The following is a 9,154-nucleotide window of genomic DNA, read 5'->3' on the forward strand; positions in this document are numbered from 1 at the left end:
ACCTCCAACTTGGAATAATTGATTCCAAATTAATTTCTATGATGAATTTTGAATATATTTCTACAAAATCCCATGATTTTCTCTTCATTTAGCATATTTTTGGTTAGTAAAAAAACAAACCCTAGATAGTAGGATATGGGCAGATTTTCCAAATATTTCATTCCAAAAGCATTGTAACCTCTTCCTATATTTGGGAAAATGATCGATTTTGACTTCCTTAGTCCAAGGATGAGCTAATTGTATATATTTTTATGAATTTTAATGTGCAAAGGGTTGGTTGGTCATGGTTCGATAGAGAAGGCATTGAGCATTGTACATTTTCATTAAAAAGTTTCAATGAATGATGAAGGATGATGTTTGTTTTTTAGGGATTCATGTGTCACTCTCTTATGGTGATATTTATCCCCCTTTTTGTTTCATTATATTATGTTATCTCCATGCTTAAATGTCATGTCCTAAATTTTTAGTTAAGAAAAAATTATTTCAGAATTCACTTTTAAGTGCTCTGTTATGGCTCACTGAAACTTTTAGTGTTTTTCCTCCATTGTAATATCTAAAATTCATCCTCAACTAGACTCACCTCTCTACAACAAAATTTTACAAAAACACCATAAGGATTTCCTACCATGCCCCTATCTAAGGATTCCCCATTTTCCCATCATATCACTGACAATCATTAGCTCAATATGACTCCATACCCAATGGATTTTCCCTCTTCCTTGCCATCAAATTGTTAAGACCTATTCCTCTCTGATCTCAATACCTAGCCTAAAACCTAAGATATCCAGTCATCTAAGTGACTAAATATTCATATAAAGAGAGCCCTGTCTAAAGTTGGAAGGGCTATATTCTAGTTTTAAAGTGGTTTGTGGTTACCTTCGGGTTCCTCTTCTCAACCTGGAGGAATTACGAAGTGCTAACAGGCTCAACCTTCTAAGAAATCTCTGTTATGAGTTTTGTTAATTGATGGTCCGCCAATTATCATTCCTTGCTAGCTCGGCACCATGTTATCCCACGTTGCTTATTAATAAACCTTCGGGCTTTCAAGCTTTCAGGCACCTGGGCTTCCGGGATTTCAGGAACTGTTCCCACTAACTTGACTCCAGACTTATCCAGGTCACTTATTTAACAAGCCTACAAGCTTCTAGGCTCTACAACTATTCCTTTGATTGTCTTGACTTTGACCACTAATAAGTTGTGATCCAAAAGGTCGTTTCTAGATTTCCATATACTGTTAGAAATATTTTTCTAAGCACAATCGAACTATGTTATTTCCAAGAGAATTTGAGCTAATATATTGATGTATAATATCATCCAAATTCTGGATTCCTAACCATCACAGTCATCATATTATGGCTTCTTTAATAATCCTTCTACTATGAGTATTATCTACAGGAGATTGCAACAACCATAGGACTCCCCTTGAGCTTAACACACCATGCACATCAATTCCAACATCTGTTTCCACCAACCTCAATGCTAATCTGGTTGACATCAATTCCAACACACTTGTTGTCACTAGCTCTCAGATAATGCCAATTGTCCAATAATCTCCCCCTTTGGCATTCATGGAAAAAAAAACTCCCCCTAAAACCAAACATGGTTTTTCTCCATCATTTTTCTTCCCCTTGGCATTAATAAAATTCTCCCCCTTTGACATCAATGGCAAAGGATGCTCTTGAAATATTCCCCTGAAACACTACAGTCTACTCTTCAATTGATCTGACAGGCTGAGTAGCTGAAAATTCTCATTGTAATTGAGTCATTTGGGTGGAGGAGTCACAATTCCTATCTGCTTCTAGAGATACACAAAGGGTTCTCTTGCTAGTGTCTTAGTGAAAATGTCTACAAGCTGCTCTTTAGTGGCCACATATTCAAGTCAAACAACATTAGCAACAACTTGTTCTCTTAAGAAATGAAACTTGATAGGAATGTGCTTGGTCTTTGAGTGCATGAAAAGATTCTTAGAAATGTTGATAGCACTAGTGTTGTCACACATGATTAGAATTGGATCAGTCAACTCTACCTTAATGTGATTTAAGATCTTCTCCATCAAGAGAATTTGTGAGTACCAGGTGGCAGCTGCAATATACTCTTCTTTAGTTGTTTATAGAGAGATGGAGTATTGTTTCTTGTTGACCCAAGATTCTAGGAATATCCTAAAAAGAATGTTGCACCAAAAGTGCTCTTCCTATCATAAATTTCGCCTTCCTAATCAACACCAGTATAGGCCTTTAATTTAAACTCTTTGCTCCTAGTATACCAAAACCCTTAGTCCGTTGTGCCTTGCAAGTATTTGAAAATCCTTTTTACAAAAATGAAATGAATTTCATGGGGGCGGGATTGAAATATGGCCACCAAACCAACCACTTGCATGATTTTTGGTCAATATGTTGTAAATTAAAGTAAGTTTCCAATCATCTAGTTGTAGATTGTCTAATTTACAAGAGGTGTCTCATCTTCTTTACATAACTTACAACCAGTAACCATAGGAGTGATAAATGACTTGCAATCTTCCAGTCCAAATTTCTTTAGTGTTTCTCACAAGTACTTGGAATGGGAGATTAAAATGCCCTCCTTTAATTCAGAAATTTGCAGTCCTAAGAAAAAGGATAGTTCTCCTATCATGGAAATCTCAAATTCTATCTACATATAGTTTGCAAATCGATGTCCCAATTGCTCCATATTTCTACCAAAGATTATATCACATACATACACTACCACAATCAATAGGTGGCAATATTCAGACTTTATATATAGATTGATATATGCAGTGCCCTTCTTGAACCCTTGTTTCTCAAGATATTTATTCAATCTGGCATACTAGGCTTTAGGGGCATGTTTGATCCCATATAAGGTCTTTTTCAGTTTGCAGACAAAACCTTCATTTTTTGTGAGCATGAACCCTTCTGGATGCTCAATGTATACTTCTTCTTCTAGATCTCCATTGAGAAAAGTTGACTTCACATCCATATGATACACCTTGATGTTTTTATGACTGGAAAAAGAAAGAAACATTCTGATAGCTTCCAATATTGCTATAGGTGCAAAGGTTTCTTCAAAATATATCCCCTCTATTTGGGTATACCCTTTGCAAACTAAGAGAGCCTTGTTCTTAATCACTTGTCCTTGCTCATTTAGCTTATTTTGGAAGACCCATTTGGTGTCTATGACAGTTTTCTCTTTGGATCTTGGAACAAACTTCAAGTGTCGCTCTTTTCAATTTGATCCAGCTCTTCATTCATTGCTTTTACCTAGGAATTATCCTCACTTTCTAGATTGGGTTTCTTGGGATCAATTTGAGATAACATAGCAATATTTATGTAGCTTGGGTTGCCAAGGAATCTCATCCTTGTTTGAACACCAAGTATTTGATCACCAATAATTTATCTTTCTGGATGTTGTTTCTGTACATACCTTGAGGGAGTTTTGGACCTTGGTGTTGTGCTTATTTATTTTTCTTCATCTTCATCATCTGCCTCTGTTTCTTCTTGGTTTGAGAATCTAGTGGATGAACTTTCTTCTCCATCTAAGTTCATGTTTCCTTTGGAAGACTCATATTGTGGTATTTGTTAGCTCTGCTACAGGTTGCTACTGCTCAAGGGGCCTAAGCAAGCTATTTTCCTCGGTTTCTGCGCATAAAAGGTCTACAACGGTCACCTTCCTTATTCCCTTTGACCCCCGCTTATGTTTTCAAACCCGCTACCTGCATTCTACCGTTGAAACTCTGTGTAATTCCGTGTTTCCTCTGACCCTCGAGCGCTAAGTTTTAGCCACCATGCGACCATATTCACGTGACTGAGCACCTTTACCTGTCATTTCACCGTCACATCAATAAAAAAACGTGCATAATTAACCTCCACCGTCGATCGCATTTACCGTCAGATCCAACGGCGATTGCATGTCCCGCGCATGTAAGTTGCACACGCGTTAGCCAGCAGGGGAAGCAGTATTGACCCAATCACATCGGTCACGCGTCGACTGATGAATGGGATCGCATGGGTCTGTAAGAATACCGCTATCCTCCCGTAAGCGGTGCAGGGAATACCGCCCGCCACCAAACCGTCGTCCCCGCGTGTTATCTCCCACGTTATTTGTTCGCCTGATAGCCGTCGGATCTGCCCGACCACAATTCGGAGGCCCATGTATATCCGTCCATGTACCTCTCGATATCCCCTTTAAGTCAATCTCCGCCGTCCATCTGCAAGATCTGATGGTTGTGTTTACTCTCGATCCCGTTCATTTGTTCGCCATGCAGTCTTCGTGTCCATAACCATTCTGTACACCCGAAGGATGAAGGCGATCGTCTACCAGCTCTATGCAGTTGAGCTTCAACTACTGCATTCAACACATTGTGTACTCGAGAGAAGAAAAGGACAGCCTTGAGCAGTTAAAGCATTTATCAGTCATGGAGCTTCTTCTGTACAGCACTCCACCTGTTTAGGAAGTACAACAAAGCACTAGAGAATGTCAAATTCATTAATGAAAGCAACAGATCATAGCAGAGGCCCATACTAGATAGAAAATGTGGTTGGTGGTCCATTATGACCCCTCCACACATAGAGCAGCAGAGCAATTTTGTAAACAAACTCCATATATACCCAAAAAAGAGATGTAATAAGGGTTGACGGTTGTTGTTTTGATGTAAGGTTCAACTTCTGGAGACTGTAACTACTGTGATACCTGCAACATCTGGTCTTCATTTTTAGCTAATACAAGCTTCTTTTGCTGTTAATTGCTCAATTTCCACTTCTATTCTATTCCAGGTTGTGCCTGTTATGCATTTGTTCATGTGCACTTGATATTTAGCATTAGAGGGGCTGTCATCCGACCTCTGTGTTAGAATCTAGAATGTGTCATTGAATGTGCTATGCAGGTTTCTATTTACTTAGTGCCAGAGAGTTGTCATTCTGTCTGTGCATTAGGAAATAGATTTGTAGACCTTTTTATTGGTTGCAGCCGGCCATCACATGGTCTTGTGCATCTGCTTGTGTGGCCAGTATTCTCCATGATTCACTTAATCCTCAAACTGTGAGTAATTGGTGGTCTAAAGCCTTGTAGTCTGGAGGTGTTCACCCATGTCTAGGGTCAAGCATAGTAGAAGCGGTTATCTGGCTTGAATATGCATCATTCCTTCCATTCATCCACCTATTTCCAACATTTTTTTTGAGTTTGTAATGTTCCCAAGCATCTCTAAGATACAACCTAGGAGAGTTTCTTGGGGTGATAACAATATTATTTCATCCACTACCACGTCAATGTAGTCTTCGACTCTCTTTGTCCTTTTTTTGAAGCACTTGTATCCTTTACAATGGGTTGAGCATCCAAGAAATATACCCTTATCAGCAAGTGTATCAAACTTTCCAAGATTTTTATCATTTCTTTTGATAAAACATTTTCTCCCAAATACCTTGTAGTGTTTCACTAATACATGTCTCCCTTTCCGTAACTCATAAGGAGTCTTATCACTGCTAAGCCTCAATCATGTTCTATTTGCTAGATATCTTATTGCTTGTGTTTCTTCTCCCCAAAAAGTTGTGGGGTATATCTGCCTTATCCATCATAGCTCTAGCTATCTCTTGAATTGTTTTGTGCTTTCTCTCTACTACTCCATTTTGTTTTCAAGTTCTAGCCACAAAATATTTCCTCCTTATGCCATGCTCTTCACAATACTCTTCAAATTCTCTTGAAGCGAATTCTCCGCCTTTGTCTAATCTCAAACATTCGATCTTTCTCATTATCAATGTAAGATTTGAATATCTTGAAATTATTGAGAGATTCTATTTTTTCTTTCAAGAACATTGTCCATGTGGCTCTGGTAAAGTCATCAATAAATAAAATAAAATACCTTTCTCCTCTTGGGATTTTTGTCCTGGTAGGGCCACAAATGTCAATGTGAATTAGATCTAAAGGTTTAGATGATGAGAACTCCTTTGTCTTGAACTGAGTCCTTGTCTACTTGCCAAATTGGAAAGACTTGCAGATTGAGTCATTATGCCTCGATAGTCTTGGTAATCGTCTTATAGCTTTTGACTTGCTGATCTTTATTAAGTTATCAAAATTTTTATGACCAAGCCTTTTGTGCCACAACCAAGTTTGACTTGTTTTACTCAAGTAGAAACTCCCTCGGGAGTCATTAAATACATAAACATTATTGTGAGTCCTTACTGCCTTTCCCACCAGCCTATCATTTTCTTCTTTTTGGATCTCAGATTCTTTATATCAAAAGGTCACATTGTAGCCAGTATCACACATTTCACTCACACTAAGAAGATTATTCTCGATTCTTTCTACATACAAAACATTTTGGGCCTTAGTATTTTCATCGAGACTGATTGTTCCCTTCCCCTTAATCCTTATTGGAGTGTTGTTTCCAATGGTGACATTCTTTCCTCTGTTTTTTTCCTTCAGAGATAAGAATTTACTCTTATCTCCATTCACATGCTTGGAACAACCACTATCTACATACCATCTACCTTCTTGGTCATGTGCAGACAAGGCAAGTCCACACTCCATGGTTTTCTCAATCTTACATTTCCAACTCTTCTTGTCTTTTGGGAATGCAAGTTGTCAAGAATATTGATATTTAGAAGCATACACAAAATGACTTCTCATTCACTCGCCTTATGTATGAAATTATTACCTTTAAAACATTCAACATCATCCATCAGAGGTGAAAAGGAATTTCTATTAGTCGAAGTGGAGTTTTGAGATCTAAAATTTGGATACTTTCTATATCTGAAAATTTCATCTCTTTCAACTTTGACTCTTCTACAATTAATAACTTTATGTCCAAATATATGTCATTTATAGCAATAACCATAAAAAATTAGGGTACCTGAAATTAGAAATTTTTTGAGTTTGGGCAGTTTGCTGGTACCTTTGTTGTCTTGCTGATTGATTCATTCTCCTCTGGTGTGAGTCCTTTGGGACATTAGAATTCTTATTCCAGTGCTGGGTGCTTTTCTAGCTTGAATTTAGCTTTCCCTCATTGAGTTTTCCTTGAAGCACCTTCGCATAACTCTGGGGTTCTTCAAATCCTACGGACCTGTAGCTCATCTTTCTCATACAAGGTTCTTGAGATTTAGAATATACAAGACTTGTCTTGTTTTCTGGAGATATTTGTCTATTTAGAATATGGTCTAAATTTCTTGTCCCTTATGAATTTTTTTTATCCAAACCCTTCTCAGCCTCTAATCTCTCAAGATCTATTCTCAAGGAGACAATCTTTACCTCCAGACTCTTACAGTTTTCTTCCCATTCATGAATAAAGTCATTAAGAACTTCTTCCTTCCATTTTGCTTCTTCTAACCTAACTTTCAAGGACATAATCTCTTCTTTACATGTTTCTGGGATCATCTCCCCTTTTTCTTTGATTAGCTCATGCTTTAAGTGTATATTCTCTTCTTCTAGATTTTCAAAAAAAATTTTATTTTTCTTGCAATCAAGGAGCTAATATTTCTTTACTTCTAATGGATTCTTCAAGTTTTTATTTTGATAAACAATCTCCTCATTTTCTGAGTTATACATACCTTCTTCAGCTCACAAAAATTGTTCTTTTAGTTTCTTGTTCTTTCTTCTAGCCTTAAAGGTCTACTACTCCTTCTTCCTCTTCAGAATCTATAACATTTTGTTTCTTGGAGTCAAATTTAAGTTCCATAAGTAAGCACTCATTTGACTCTCCCTCTGAAGAGATCTTGCTATCCGATTCTAGTGTCAAGCTATCTTCTTTGGAGTAGAGCCCCTTCTTCTTAAGGAACTTCTTCTTCTAATGTCTCTAATATTTGCCTTTAAACTTCTGATCATTTTCCTTTTCTAACTTTCTTTGTAAGGGAAATTGGATGAAAAATGTCAAACTCTTCCACAGTCAAATCATTTGAAGGGAAACTTCCCTTTATACTTTCCTAAACCACGTTTTAGTCTCCTGGCGAAGTGAGCTAGTTCCTGATCAGATTCACAACTAGAAAAATTGTGATGATATTTGTGCTCCCTAGCCTTCTTGGACACCTTGAAAGTTTCCTCCTTTGGTTCAATATTCTCTTTTCCTACTCTCATCTCATAGGTTGTGAGAGTACCAAGTAGCTGGTCCATTGTGAGACTTTTCAGGTCAGTCATCTCTTCAATGGCTGAGATTTTGGCATTAAATCTCATAGGAAAAGATCTTAAGACCTTTTGAACAATTATATCTTCTTTGATAGCTTCACCAAGTCCCCTAATCATATTGGTTACTTCATCAACTCTGAGGAATACTCTGTTATTCTTTCCTCTTCACTCATTCTTAAGCTCTCAAACCTCATCCTGAAGGTTTGAAGTTTGGCCTGCTTGACTTTCTCATCTCCTTCATGACTTTGATTGAGCTTGACCCATACTTCCTTAGAAAACTTATAGTGCATAACCTTTACAAGTTCAGATTGACTAAGGCCAAAGAGAATGACATTCTTGGCCTTTGCATTATTTCCATACACCTTTTTACCATCTGCATCAGTAGGAGGGACTGTAGGGACAACATAATCTACCAACACAGAGCTCTAAACATATAATCCTAAGGACATAAGATAAGCTTCCATCCTAACTTTCTAAAATACATAATTTGTCCCATCAAAGACTGGAATCTTACTTGATTAAGCATCCTGACTCTCTTGTCTAGACATAATTCCTTATGGATCTACCTTTCAGTGGTTAAATTATAACAGAAGGAACTTGGCTCTAATACCAATTTTTGAATAAGGAATTACTGGGGGGGCAGAATCGGTAATTAGTGAGATTTTAAAAATTTAAGCTCAATTATTTACTCTCATTCACTCTTGTCAATTACTTATGTGAACATTCTTAATATAATATACATACAACAATGTAAACCATTAAAATGAGCACACAATCCATCAATTTGAGCAACAGACACATATTGACACAAGTATTTTTACATGGAAACCCAAAGGGAGAAAACCACCAATTTGTTTATTATTATGATGTAAATTAAGCACCTACTTAATTACATCAAGTTTTTTATGAGCACCCATTCACAAGAGGCTCCAACCCCCTAAAGATAGCAATCCACTACTTTCCAAGAGGCGCCAATCTCTCATGAATGCATGGCACCACCTATTCTAGCCATTGTTCTACTTTTCGTACAATTTTCAAACTGAAAACATAG

Source organism: Pinus tabuliformis, chromosome 7 (genome assembly GCF_031772625.1).
Source record: "Pinus tabuliformis cultivar Carrire ecotype Pingquan chromosome 7, CPIR1, whole genome shotgun sequence".
NCBI classification, from domain to species: Eukaryota; Viridiplantae; Streptophyta; class Pinopsida; order Pinales; family Pinaceae; genus Pinus; species Pinus tabuliformis.